General features: G+C 47.2%; 1 non-coding gene across 1 annotated transcript; it reads right to left on the reverse strand.

Annotated features, from left to right (window-relative positions):
* Window positions 1–4,425: 4,425 nt before the first annotated feature.
* On the reverse strand, window positions 4,426–4,532 carry LOC128589343 (U6 spliceosomal RNA). The gene has a single exon (XR_008380937.1). It is a non-coding gene; the product is annotated as a U6 spliceosomal RNA (small nuclear RNA).
* Window positions 4,533–14,200: the final 9,668 nt, after the last annotated feature.

Below are 14,200 nucleotides of genomic sequence, written 5' to 3' on the forward strand. Positions count from 1 at the left end.
GTCTCAGCCAATTGAGTACCTGGGGGGCAAAGCCTGCCTAGTTTTTTTTTTTTTTTTTTTTGAGACAGAGTCTCACTATGGTGCCCTTGGTAGAGTGCTGTGCTATCACAGCTCACAGCAACCTCAAACTCTTGGGCTTAAATGATTCTCTTGGACTCAGGCTCCTGAGTAGCTAGGACTACAGGTGTCCACTATGATGCAGGACCAGGTCAGGTTCAATCCTGCCAGCCCTGGGGTATGTGGCCGGCACCCTAACTACTGAGCTATGAGAGCCAAGCCTAATTTTTCTATTTCTTTTTTTTCTTTTTAAGAGACAGAGTCTCACTTTATAGCCCTCGGTAGGTTGCTGTGGCGCCACAGCTCACAGCAACCTCCAACTCCTGGGCTTTGGTGATTCTCTTGCCTCAGCCTCCCGACTACCTGGGACTACAGGTGCCCACTTCAACGCCAGGCTATTTTTTGCTGCAGTTTGGCAGGGGACCAGTGCCCTAACCACTGAACCACAGACACCCCCCTAGGTTTTCTATTTGTATTTTATTTATTTATTTTTATTAAATCATAGCTGTGTATATTGATATATTCATGGGGCATCATTCACTAGCATCACAGACCGTTTACCAAGTTATTTATTTATTTTTTTTTTTTGAGACAGAGACTCAAGCTGCCACCCTGGGTAGAGTGCCGTGGCATCACAGCTCATAGCAACCTCCAACTCCTGGGCTCAAGCCATTCTCCTGCCTCTGTCTCCCAAGTAGCTGGGACTACAGGTGCCCACCACAACACCTGGCTATTTTTTGGTTGCGGCCGTCATTCTTGTTTGGTGGGCCCGGGCTGGATTCAAACCCGCCAGCTCAGATGTATGTGGCTGGTGCCCTAGCCGCTTGAGCCACAGGCTCCGAGCCAGTTTTTCTATTTTTAGTAGAGACGAGGTCTCGCTCTGGCTCAGGCTGGTCTCAAACTTATGAGCTCAGGCAATCCATCCTCCTTGGCCTTCCAGAATGATAGGATTACAGGCATGAGCCACTGGGCCCAGCCTGATCAATTTTTTATTTGTTTAATTTTTTTTTTTTTTTTTTTTTTGTAGAGACGGAGTCTCACTTTACCACCCTTGGTAGAATGCCATGACATCACAGGACTCACAGCAACCTCCAGCTCAGGCGTCCTCAAACTTCTTAAACAGCGGGTCAATTCACTGTCCCTCAGACTGTTGGAGGGCCTGAGTATAGTTTAAAACAAAAAACTATGAACAAATTCCTATGCACACTACACATATCTTATTTTGAAGTAAAAAACAAAACGGGAACAAATACAATTCACACTGCTTCATGTGGCCCGCGGGCTACAGTTTGAGGACACCTGCTCCAGCTTTTGGGTTTATGCAATTCTCCTGCCTCAGCCTCCAGAGCAGCTGGGACTACAGGCGCCTGCCACAACACCTGGCTATTTTTGTTGTTGTTGTTGTTGCAGTTTGGCTGGGGCTGGGTTTGAACCCACCACACTCGGTATATGGGGCCGGCACCCTACTCACTGAGCCACAGGCACCGCTCAGTTTAATTTTTTTTTTTTTTTTTGTAGAGACAGAGTCTCACTTTATGGCCCTCGGTAGAGTGCCATGGCATCACACAGCTCACAGCAACCTCCAACTCCTGGGCTTAAGCGATTCTCTTGCCTCAGCCTCCCGAGTATCTGGGACTACAGGCGCCCGCCACAACGCCCAGCTATTTTTTGGTTGCAGTTCAGCTGGGGCCGGGTTTGAACCCGCCACCCTCGGTATATGGGGCCGGCGCCTTACCAATTGAGCCACAGGCGCCGCCCAGTTTAATTTTTTTTTTATACACAGGGTCTTCCTATGTTACTCAGGTTGGCCTCACACTCTTGGCTTCAAGCAATCTTTCCACCTAGGCCTCCAAGAGTACTAAGATTACAGGTGTGTGCCCCCATATCAAGCCTGAGGTTTTTTGTTTTATTTTGCAGTTTTGGCTGGGGCCGGGCTTGAATCCGCCACCCCTGTTACATGAGGCTGGCGCCCTACTCCTTGAGCCAAAGGCACCGTCCCCAAGCCTGAGTTTTTAAAATTTTTTTTGTTTGTTTTCTTTTTTAGAGACAGAGTCTCTCTTTGTCGCCCTTGGTAGAGTGCTGGGGCATCACAGTTCACAGCAACCTCCAATTCCTTGGCTTAGGTGATTCTCTTGCCTAAGCCTTCTAAGTAGCTGGGACTACAGGTGCCGGTCACAAGCCCGACTGTTTTTGTTTTTTTTTTCAGAGACAAAGTTTCACTTTCTCACCCTCAGTAGAGTGCTGTGGCATCACAGCTCACAGCAACCTCCAGCTCTTTGGCTTAGGTGATTCTCTTGCCTGAGCCTCCAGAGTAGCTGGGACTACTGGCACCCGCCACAACATCCAGCTATTGTTTTATTGCATTTTGGCCGGGGCCAGGTTTGAACCCACCACCCTCAGTATATGGGGTCAGCGCCCTACTCAGTGAGCCACAGATGCCACCCAGAGTTTTTTAATTTTTTTTTGTTTTTGGTTGCAGTTCAGCCAGGGCCGGGTTTGAACCCGCCACCCTCGGTATATGGGGCCGGCGCCTTACCAACTGAGCCACAGGCGCCACCCAATTTTTTTTTTTTTTTTTGAGACAGAGCCTCAGGCTGTTGCCCTGAGTTGGGTGCAGTGATGTCACAGTTCACAGCAACCCCCAACTCCTGGGCTTAATCGATTCTCTTGCCTCAGGCTCCAAAGTAGCTGGGACTAGAGGCACCCTCCACAACGCCCTACTATTTTTTGGTTGTAGTTGTCATTGCTGTTTGACAGGCCCAGGCTGGATTCAAACCTACCAGCTCTGGTGTATGTGGCTGGCACCTTAGCTTCTTGATCTACAGGCACCAAGCTGTTAAATAGTAGCCATCCTAATGGGTGTGAAGTAGTATCTCATTGTGGTTTTCATCTGCATTTTCCTGATCATTAGTTTTTTTGATTTCAAATTAATATGAGTGTACAAATAATTAGGTTACATTGTTTGCATTTGTTAGGTACAGTTGTAATTGAGCCCTTCACCCAGGATGTGTGCTGTATATCCTTACATTGTGCACATTAGACCTTACCAATCCTCTTCCCTCTTCCCATTCCCCTTTGCCTCCTTACCACTCCCTTCCTTGAATTTAATTGTGTTTTTCTCCCTTATGGGTGTATAGTTTATTTCTTGGTTTTGTATTATTATTGCGTACATTGGATACTTGCTTTTCCATTTTTTACTTATTTAATTTATTTATTTTGAGACAGAGTCTCACTACATCGCCCTCGATAGAGTGCTGTAGCATCATAGCTCACAGCAACCTTTAACTCTTGGGCTTAAGCAATTCTCTTGCCTCAGACTCCAAAGTAGCTGGGACTATAGATACCTGCCCAACATCCAGCTATTTTTTTTTTTGTAGAGCACTTATTGCTCTCGGTAGAGTGCTGTGGCATCACACAGCTCACAGCAACCTCCAACTCCTGGACTCAGGCGGTTCTCTTGCCTTAGCCTTCCGAGTAGCTGGGACTAAGGCACCTGCCACAACGCCCGGCTACCAGCTATTTTTGTTGCAGTTTGGCCAGGGCCAGGTTTGAACCCACCACCTTCTGTACATGGGGCCAGTGCCCTACTCACTGAGCCACAGGCGCTGACCCCAGGTATTTTTTGGTCATAGTTGTCATTGTTGTTTGGCAGGCCCTGGCCAGATTTGAACCTGCTAGCTCTGGTGTATGTGGCTGGCGCCCTAGCCGCTGAGCTACAGGCACCAAGCCCATTTTCTATTTTTAGACAGAGTCTCATTTTGTTACCCTCTGTAGAATGCTTGGCATCACAGCTCACAGCAACTTCAAACTCCTGGGCTTAAACGATTCTTTTGCCTCAGCTTCCCAAGTAGCTGGGACTACAGGTTCATGCCACAGTGCCCGGCTTTTTTTTTTTTTGAGCGGGTTCTCACTCTTGCTCAGGCTGGTTTTGAACCTATCAGCTCAGGCAGTCCACCCATCTTAGCCTCCCAAGTGCTGGGATTACAGCGTGAGCCGTTGCACCCAGCCCCTGCTTTTCCATTCTTGTGATACTTTTCTTTTTCTTTTTTTTTTTTTTTGTAGAGACAGAGTCTCACTGTACCGCCCTCGGGTAGAGTGCTTGTGGCCTCACACAACTCACAGCAACCTCCAACTCCGGGGCTCAAGCGATTGTCTTGGCTCAGCCTCCTGAGTAGCTGGGACTACAGGTGCCCGCCACAACGCCTGGCTATTTTTTGGTTGCAGTTCGGCCGGGGCCGGGTTTGAACCCGCCACCCTCGGTATATGGGGCTGGCGCCCCACCGACTGAGCCACAGGCGCCGCCCTCTTGTGATACTTTTCTAAGAAGAATGTTCTTCAACTCCACTGCTCAATATACAAGATGTTAAAAAAAATATGGAATGCTTCATGAATTTGCGTGTCATCCTTGAGCAGGGGCCATACTAATCTTCTCTGTATCATTCCAATTCTAGTATATGTGCTGCCAAAACAAGCACAATTGTTTGTTTGTTTGTTTTAAGTATGGGAAACCGTATATGTATTTATTAGCAGCAGTGAAAGAGGGGTGGGAAGGGAGGAAAATTATTCAAATCAAAAAGAAAGGACATGGGAATGCCAGGCAGAAGAGTGGGCAGAGATATTAGGAGAGTGAAATAAATACAAAGAGCTGAGGGGAAATGATTATTTAAGTTAACCCAGCCATGTCTCTGGCATCTTCTCCCTTGCCAAGGGAGTGCCTGTGGGCCCCACCAGAGCTTAACCATACCTTTGTTCATAACAAAATTGAAACCTACCCAAATTAGGAATAGAAACAAAAGGGAACAGTCTATCTATTGGCAGACACAGAGCAGGCAAATGCCCTGAAATGATAATATACAAAGGGAACAAAATGAGGTCGATCAACAGCAGGCAGGCCATGGCAAATAGTAGCTTCTTGTTCAAAAGGAAATGAACACTAAAAGCATATTTGAAAGCTTAGGACCTGGCTGGCCTCAAACTCCTGAGTTCTAGGGATTCACCGGCCTCAGCCTCCCAGAGAACTAGGATTACAGGTGTGAGCCACTGTGCCCAGCACATGCCACATTTTGGCCATCTTTATAATCTTGTCCTTCCACCTGTTTTATACTGAAGTTATTTCCAATGGGCTGCCTCCTGATTGCTTTGTATAAAGGGTCTGTTTGCTTATCTACCAGATGACACTTAGGTACCAAATTGTAAACAGCAGTTAAGAGCAGACTGACTGCTCAGACTGACTCCATCACTTACCAATTGTGTACCCTTAGGAATCTGTGCCTTGGCTTCTGGATGAACACAGAAATGTGTTATTTGGGAAGGAAGGACTTCCTGCCCCACCTGACAGTCCTCAGCTCTCAGATACCTCAGGGTCTGGCTGAGCTGCAGAGAGACCCCTGGGCCAAGATGACATCCTTCCCAGGTAGCCTACATCTAATGACTGAAGCAGGATAATGATCTGGCTATTTTAATATAATGTGGAACAACTCTGGTGATCTACTTTAGCTTCAGTGTGCCCATGCTATTGGTTGATCCTGTTGTCATGTCCATACTGCAGTTCAGCTTCTCCCACTTTCCCTCCCTTCTACGTTTGTCAATCCAGGAACACTCCCTGATAAATATCCTTAATCTAATCTTATCTAATCTAATTTAATCTATCTAAACTCATAGTCTACTTCTAGAAGAACTCAACCTGCAAAAGTCTTTGCTAGAAGTGGGCTGAGAAAGGAGGCAATAAAATGATGTTTGAAAACTAGGCCACTCACCATCCTGCTGGCAAGGAAGACCTGCCACAATGGCTCGGCACCCATAGCACAGTGGTTATGGTGCTGGCCTCATGCATCGAGGGTGGTGGGTTCAACCCTGGCCTGGGCCTGCTAAAGAACAATGACAACTGCAACAACAACAACAAAAATAGGCATTGTGGCGGGTGCCTGTAGTCCCAGCTACTTGTGAGGGTGAGGCAAGACCTGCCACAAGATGATAGTTTAATTGGTAAATATTATTTTATCATTGATGGATAGGGTTAGTATGCTGGTGAAAGGGAATGCACCAGATGGTGGGATGCATTAGACATTTGAAAAATATGGGGAGCATAATAACTATTGATATAAAAATAGTATAATTGGGTGCTTATTACCAAAAGCCAAGTATGAAAGCCAGAAGGCCTCCTTACTAGCATATAGAGAGACTTTCAGTACCTGCAGTTGCAAGGCAAGGAATGCTGAGACCGAGGATAATGATCGGAGTAGCCTGACCCCCAATAAGTTTCAACTCCTATGCAAAGCAGAGCTGCTAAGCCACGGCCAGGGCCTTAGTTAGGAAATAATTGGACCATGACATATGGAATGAAGATATTTAGTTAATACCTTGAAGATCTTGAATTCTCAGATTCTCTGGAACTCTTTGAACCTGCAGAAATGGCCAACCATCCAACACTCCCCTCTGCCCTGTAGACAGTACAGAGAACTTTACCCTGCAGGACTGCATGTGTCTCCTCCCCATCAGAACCTGCCCTTACTTTCCCCCTGGTCACTAGGTTTATAGGTAAAAACATATACAACCCACTGTGGGACTTCTTAGGCCTGCTCAAGGAGGAGAGGGATTATACCCCAAAAGATCTCTAAGAACTAGCCAAGCAGGTAAAGGCAGTTGCTAGAACAGTAGAAAAGGACTGGATGCTGAGAGTGCTTGACAAGGGGACCAAATTGTAAGGCTGAACAAGGGAGAGTGTACTGATTTGGGAGCACTTTTCTCGGATACAAAATTTATCACCCAGCCAAGAATGCCAAGATTTTCAGATTTGCTATTATAATGGCTTTTAGAAGCATGGAAAACTCTATAGTCCACAGAAGATAAAAAAAAAAAAAAAAGTGTGGTTCGGCGCCTGTGGCTCAAGCGGCTAAGGTGCCAGCCACATACACCTGAGCTGGAGGGTTTGAACTCAGCCTGGAACTGCCAAACAACAATGACCAAAAAGTAGACAGGCGTTGTGGCGGATGCCTATAGTCCCAGCTACTTGGGAGGGGAAGGCAGGAGAATTGCTTGAGCCCCGGAGTTGGAGGTTGCTGTAAGCTGTGATGCCACGGCACTCTACCCAGGGTGACAGCTTGAGGCTCTGTCTCAAAAAAAATAATAATAATGCCAGAACTGCTGAAACAGTTTAGGAAGTGATTAAAAAGCTCAGAGAGGGCGGCGCCTGTGGCTCAGTGAGTAGGGCGCCGGCCCCATATGCCGAGGGTGGCGGGTTCAAACCCAGCCCCGGCCAAACTGCAACAAAAAAATAGCCGGGTGCTGTGGCGGGCGCCTGTAGTCCCAGCTACTCGGGAGGCTGAGGCAGGAGAATCGCTTAAGCCCAGGAGCTGGAGGTTGCTGTGAGCTGTGTGATGCCACGGCACTCTACCAAGGGCCATAAAGTGAGACTCTGTCTCTACAAAAAAAAAAAAAAAGCTCAGAGAACTGAGAACACCAAAGTAAATATATAATGTAAGGCCAGAAAACTCATTATTATTTTGTATGGGAATTCTGAGGGGATATACCACTAACCAACGTGCTAGGAACATGTTGGTAAGAGGCACACCAGCATCACTAAAGATCCAGTGGTAGTTGTCCTGTGTAGGCCGGGGTTAACTGTAGTTAGGCTGTCAAAAACTAGGCTCACTAACAGAAATGGGGTGATTAGCCCTTGAAACAAGAAGGCAGGTGGCAGCACTTATTGCCAGAAGCTAGGTAGACACAATAATTATAATGAGTAATAGCCAAGCAGGCCTGACCCTCAGAGAATTATGGATATAGTTAGCAGAATATAGCATCTCCAGGGACAAAAGAGATGCACAGCCAACAAAGCTATTCCTCAACTTACCATCAGAAGAAATCAAGGATAGGTGATCAGGAGCCTTAGGAAATTGCTCCAGTAAAAAGTGACCGTCGTTTGCCTACTTTTAGAACTGAGCCAGTTTTTGGACTCTGAAGTCAGGGTCTCAAAGAGATGATTGGACCCAGGAGCAGGGGCTTGCTCCTGTAATCCCAACACTTTGGGATGCTGAGGTGAGAAGATCACCTGAGGCCAGAGGTTTGAGATCAGTCTGGGCAACATAGTGAGACTCTCCCTCTACAAAAAATACAAAAAGTTGGCTCGGCGCCTGACGCTCAAGCGTTTAAGACACCAACCACATACACCTTAGTTGGCGGGTTCGAATCCAGCCCGGGCCTGCCGAACCACAATGACGGTTGCAACCAAAAAGTAACCGGGCGTTGTGCTGGGCTCCTGTAGTCCCAGCTACTTGGGAGGCAGAGGCAAGAGAATCGCTTGAGTACAGGAGTTGGAGGTTGCTGTGAGCTGTGATGCCACAGCACTCTACCCAGGTCAACAGCTTGAGGCTCTGTCTCAAAAAAAAAAAAAAATACAAAAAGTTAGCTGAGTGTGGTGGCATACACCGGTAGCCCGGTATAGGATAATATTTAGAAATAAACATATCCTGCATCAAGCACACAAAGTGAATTCAGTGTGAGTTTAAAATGACTTGCTGTTTATTTCTAAATATTATCCTACAGCCCAGCTATTCAGGACGCTAAGGCATGAGGATCTCTTTTTTTTTTTTTTTTTTGTAGAGACAGAGTCTCACTTTATGGCCCTCGGTAGAGTGCCGTGGCATCACACAGCTCACAGCAACCTCCAACTCCTGGGCTTAAGCGATTCTCCTGCCTCAGCCTCCCGAGTAGCTGGGACTACAGGCGCCCGCCACAACGTCCGGCTATTTTTTGGTTGCAATTTGGCCGGGGCCGGGTATGAACCCGCCACCCTCGGTATATGGGGCTGGCGCCCCACCGACTGAGCCACAGGCGCCACCCGGCATGAGGATCTCTTGAGCCCAGGAATTCAAGGCTGCAGTGAGCTTTGATCATGCCACTGTTCTCTAGCCTGAGGGACAGAGTGAAACCCTGTCTCAAAAAAAGAAAGATGGGGCGGCTCCTGTGGCTCAGTGAGTAGGGCGCCGGCCCCATATGCCGAGGGTGGCGGGTTCAAACCCAGCCCCGGCCAAACTGCAACCAAAAAATAGCCGGGCGTTGTGGCGGGCGCCTGTAGTCCCAGCTGCTCGGGAGGCTGAGGCAAGAGAATCGCGTAAGCCCAAGAGTTAGAGGTTGCTGTGAGCCGTGTGACGCCACGGCACTCTACCCGAGGGCGGTACAGTGAGACTCTGTCTCTACAAAAAAAAAAAAAAGAAAGATGATTGAGTCACCAAAAGGACCCAGCAACATCATGAGAAACTGGCACATATACACAGCGATTATTTTCCTAGAACTTCCTCCAAAGTTCACATATGTGTACTGGTATTTTCACCTTTTTATTTTTTGGAAAAGAGTTCTCGCTATGTTGCCCAGGATGGACTCTAATTCCTAGGCTCAAGGGATCTTCCTTCTTCAGCCTCCCAAGTAGCTGGGACTACAGGCACACACTACTGCATCTGTCATCCCTTGTTATTCTAAATATTCACTTTGTACATTTTCTTTGTCTTAAAGGCTTCCCCCAAATCTCAGGGTGGGAATGTAAAGCAATAGAACATTTTATGAGATGATTTGAAAATATGTACCAAGAATTTTTTATTTTTTCCTGAAACAGAGGCTCACTCTATCACCCTAGCTCCAGTGCCTTTACATCATCATAGCTCACAGCAACCTCAAACTCTTGGACTCAAGCAATTCTCTTTTTTTTTTTTTTTTTTTTGTAGAGACAGAGTCTCACTTTATCGCCCTCAGTAGAGTGCCGTGGCCTCACACAGCTCACAGCAACCTCCAACTCCTGGGCTTAAGTGATTCTCTTGCCTCAGCCTCCTGAGTAGCTGGGACTACAGGCACCCGCCACAACGCCCACCTATTTTTTGGTTTGCAGTTTGGCCGGGCAGGGTTTGAACCCACCACCCTCGGTATATGGGGCCAGCGTCTTACCGACTGAGCCACAGGCGCCGCCCTTTTTTTTTGTTTGTTTTTGCTTTTTTTTTTTTTGTAGAGACAGAGTCTCACTTTATTGCCCTCAGTAGAGTGCCGTGGCATCACACAGCTCACAGCAACCTCCAACTCCTGGGCTCAAGCGATTCTCTTGCCTCAGCCTCCCGAGTAGGTGGGACCACAGGCACCCGCCACAACGCCCGGCTATTTTTTGGTTGCAGTTCAGCCGGGGCCGGGTTTGAACCCGCCACGCTCAGTATATGGGGCCGGCGCCTTACCAACTGAGCCACAGGCGCCGCCCTCAAGCAATTCTCTTGCTTCAGCCTCCCAAGTCGCTGGGACTACAAGCTCCCGCCACAACACCCAGCTATTTTTAGAGATGGGGTCTCACTCTTGCTTAGGCTGGTCTCAAACACCTGAGTTCAGGCAATCCACTGGCCTTGGCCTCCCAGAGTACTAAGATTAAAAGCATGAGTCCGGGCGGCGCCTGTGGCTCAGTCGGTAAGGCGCTGGCCCCATATACCGAGGGTGGCGGGTTCAAACCCGACCCCAGCCAAACTGCAACCAAAAAAAAATAGCCGGGCGTTGTGGCGGGCGCCTGTAGTCCCAGCTACTCGGGAGGCTGAGGCAGGAGGATCACTTAAGCCCAGGAGTTGGAGGTTGCTGTGAGCTGTTTGATGCCAAGGCACTCTACCGAGGGCCATAAAGTAGTGAGACTCTGTCTCTACAAAAAAAAAAAAAAAAAAAAGCATGAGCCATCTCACCCGGCTCTGTGCCAAGAATTTTTAAAATATCCATGTTGTTTGATCCAGTGGTATTTTTTTTTCTTTTTGCAGTTTTTGGCCAGGGCTGGGTTTGAACTCACCACCTCTAGTATATGGGGCCAGTGCACAACTCCTTTGAGCCACAGGCACCGCCCAGTGGTATTTTTTAAAAGATACAGTTGTAAGGAATAGAATACAAGCTCATTTAAACTTGTTAGCAAACCACAGTTCATTATTCATGCTGATCAAATAGCAGATGTTAAAAATACCTCTTTTGTCCTTTTTTTTTTTTTTTTTTTTTGTAGAGACAGAGTCTCACTGTACGGCCCTTGGATAGAGTGCCGTGGCGTCACACGGCTCACAGCAACCTCTAACTCTTGGGCTTACGCGATTCTCTTGCCTCAGCCTCCCCAGCAGCTGGGACTACAGGCGCCCGCCACAACGCCCAGCTATTTTTTTGTTGCAGTTCGACCGGGGCTGGGTTTGAACCCGCCACCCTCGGCATATGGGGCCGGCGCCCTACTCACTGAGCCACAGGCGCCGCCCTCTTTTGTCCTTTTTTGGTGTTCTACATAAAAAGGGGTAAAAGGGGTTCTACATAAAAAGGGGTCTTCACAGAATTTTCAATGTGCATGCCCTTTGTAATGTATATGTGTTATAAATGTAAGTGAGTGCAGGGATCTTGTTCTTAGACTTATTCATCTTATTCAGCAGTGTGCTGAGTGCCTGAAATCAGGCATATAGTAGGTACTTGATAAAATACATTTTGGATAGACACATGCATACACAAACAACTTCATGTGTTTTAGTAAAGCCTGGATGGGTATCTTAAGGTTGTAGATTTTTTGTTTTGTTTTGTTTTGTTTTTTTGAGACAGAGCTTCACTATGTCGCCCTTGACAGAGTGCCGTGGAGACACAGCTCACAGCAACCTCAAACTCCTGGGCTTAAGCAATTCTCTTGTTTCAGCCTCCCTAGTAGCTGGGACTACAGGCGCCTGCCATAATCCCTGGCTATTTTTTTGTTGCAGTTGTCATTGTTCTTTAGCTGGTCTGGGCCGGGTTCGAACCCACCAGCCTCGGTGTATGTAGCTAGAGCCGTAACCACTGTGCTATGGGCGCCAAGCCAAGGTTGCAGAATTTTACACGTTTATTCTTTTGTACTTTTATGTCCTTAATTTATAATAAGAAAGAATCATTTTTATAATTAGAAAAAATTATTCTATTTCCTCCAAAATATTTTAAAAAATCATTTTAATGAAGAATTCATACTCAGTTTAAGCAGAATCAAAGAAGGCCAGGCCTGGTGGCTCACACCTGTAATCCCCTCATTCTGGGAGGCCTAGGCAGACGGATTGCCTGAGTGCAAGAGGTTGGAGACCAGCCTAAGCAAGAGTAAGACCCCACCTCTAAAAATAGCCAGTGTTGTGGCAGGTGCCTGTAGTCCCAGCTACTTGGGAGGCTGAGTCAAGAAAATTGCTTGAGTCCAAGTGTCTGAGGTTGCTGTGAGCTCTGATGCACCAGCACTCTACCCAGCGCAACAAAGTTAGACTCCGTCTCAAAAAAAAAAAAGTGTGGTGCCTATGGCTCAACAGTAGGGCACTGGCCCCACATGCCGGAAGTGGTGGGTTCAAACCCAGCCCTGGCCAAAAACTGCAAAAAAACAAATAAACAAACAAAAAAAAAAAAAAAAAGAAAGAAAAAGAGTGGCGTCTGTGGCTCAATGAGTAGGGCGCTGGCCCCATATACCGAGGGTGGCTGGTTTAAACCCAGCCCTGGCTGAACTGCAACCAAAAAATAGCCGGGCGTTGTGGCAGGCAACTGTAGTCCCAGCTGCTCGGGAGGCTGAGGCAGGAGAATCGCGGAAGCCCAAGAGCTAGAGGTTGCTGTGAGTCCTGTGACATCATGGCACCCTACTGAAAGCGGTAAAGTAAGACCCTGTCTCTACAAAAAAAAAAAGAAAAAGAAAAAGAAATAAACAGCATCAAAGCGCATAAAGCAAAAAATAAAAATCTCCCATCACTATCCTTTTTCCTTCAACCACTTCTCACTGTACTGTAGTTTTTTCTCCAAAATGTAACAACGGTTATCACTGACATTTATTGAGTGCTTACTTTTTGCAAGGAAGTATTCTAAGCATTTTTTTACATATTAAGTTATTTAAACCTATAAGAATACAGCTGGTCGGGTGGCACCTGTGACTCAGTGAGTAGGGCGCCGGCTCCATATACTGAGGGTTGGGGTTTGAACCTGGCCCTGGCCAAACTGCAACAAAAAATAGCCAGGCGTTGTGGCGGGCACCTGTAGTCCCAGTTACTTGGGAGGCTGAGGCAAGAGAATCACTTAAGCCCTAGAGTTGGAGGTTGCTGTGAGCTGAGATGCCACAGCACTGTACCAAGGATGACATAGTGAGACTCTATCTCAAAAAAAAAAGAAAAAGCCTTGGCAGCTCCTGTGGCTCAGTCGGTAGGGCGCCGGCCCCATATACCGAGGGTGGAGGGTTCAAACCCGGCCCCATATACCGAGGGTGGAGGGTTCAAACCCGGCCCCAGCCGAACTGCAACCAAAAAATAGCCGGGTGTTGTGGCGGGCACCTGTAGTCCCAGCTACTCGGGAGGCTGAGGCAAGAGAATCGCTTAAGCCCAGGAGTTGGAGGTTGCTGTGAGCTGTGTGAGGCCATGGCACTCTACCGAGGGCCATAAAGTGACACTCTGTCTCTACAAAAAAAAAAAAAGAAAGAAAAAGCCTTCCTTTGGTCCAGAGATGCCTCTTCCAGTAATTCACCAAAATGACAAACACAAAGGGAAAGAGGAGAGGCACTGATACATGTTCTCTAGGCCTTTTAGAAAACATGGAGTTGTTCCTTTGGCCACATATATGCAAATCTACAAGAAAGGTGATATTGGGCCCGGCGTGGTGGCTCATGCCTGTAGTCCCAGCACTGTGGGAGGCCGAGGCGGGTGGATTGCCTGAGCTCAGACGTTCGAGACCTGTACGTAACAGCAGTGAGCCAGAGTAAGACCCCATCTCTACTAACAACATCAAAAACAGCCCGCACCACAGGAGAAAGAAGAAAATCAACAAAAAAAGGAGTACTTCAAACAAAGAAGAATGAACAAGCACACTGAAATTAAAAATAAAAAAAAATAAATAAAAAAAAGAAAGGTGATATTGTAGACATCAAGGGAACTGGTACTGTTCAAAAAGGCATGCCACACAAATGTTACCATGGCAAAACCAGAAGAGTCTACGATGTTACCCAGCATGCTATTGGCATTGTTGTAAACAAACAAGTTAAGGGCAAGATCCTTGCCAAGAGGATTAACGTTCGTATTGAGCATATTAAGCACTCTAAGAGCTGAGATAGCTTCCTGAAACGTGTGAAGGAAAATTATCAGAAAAAGAAGGAAGCCAAAGAGAAAGGTACCTGGGTTCAACTGAAGCG

Source organism: Nycticebus coucang, chromosome 6, assembly GCF_027406575.1.
Source record: "Nycticebus coucang isolate mNycCou1 chromosome 6, mNycCou1.pri, whole genome shotgun sequence".
NCBI classification, from domain to species: Eukaryota; Metazoa; Chordata; class Mammalia; order Primates; family Lorisidae; genus Nycticebus; species Nycticebus coucang.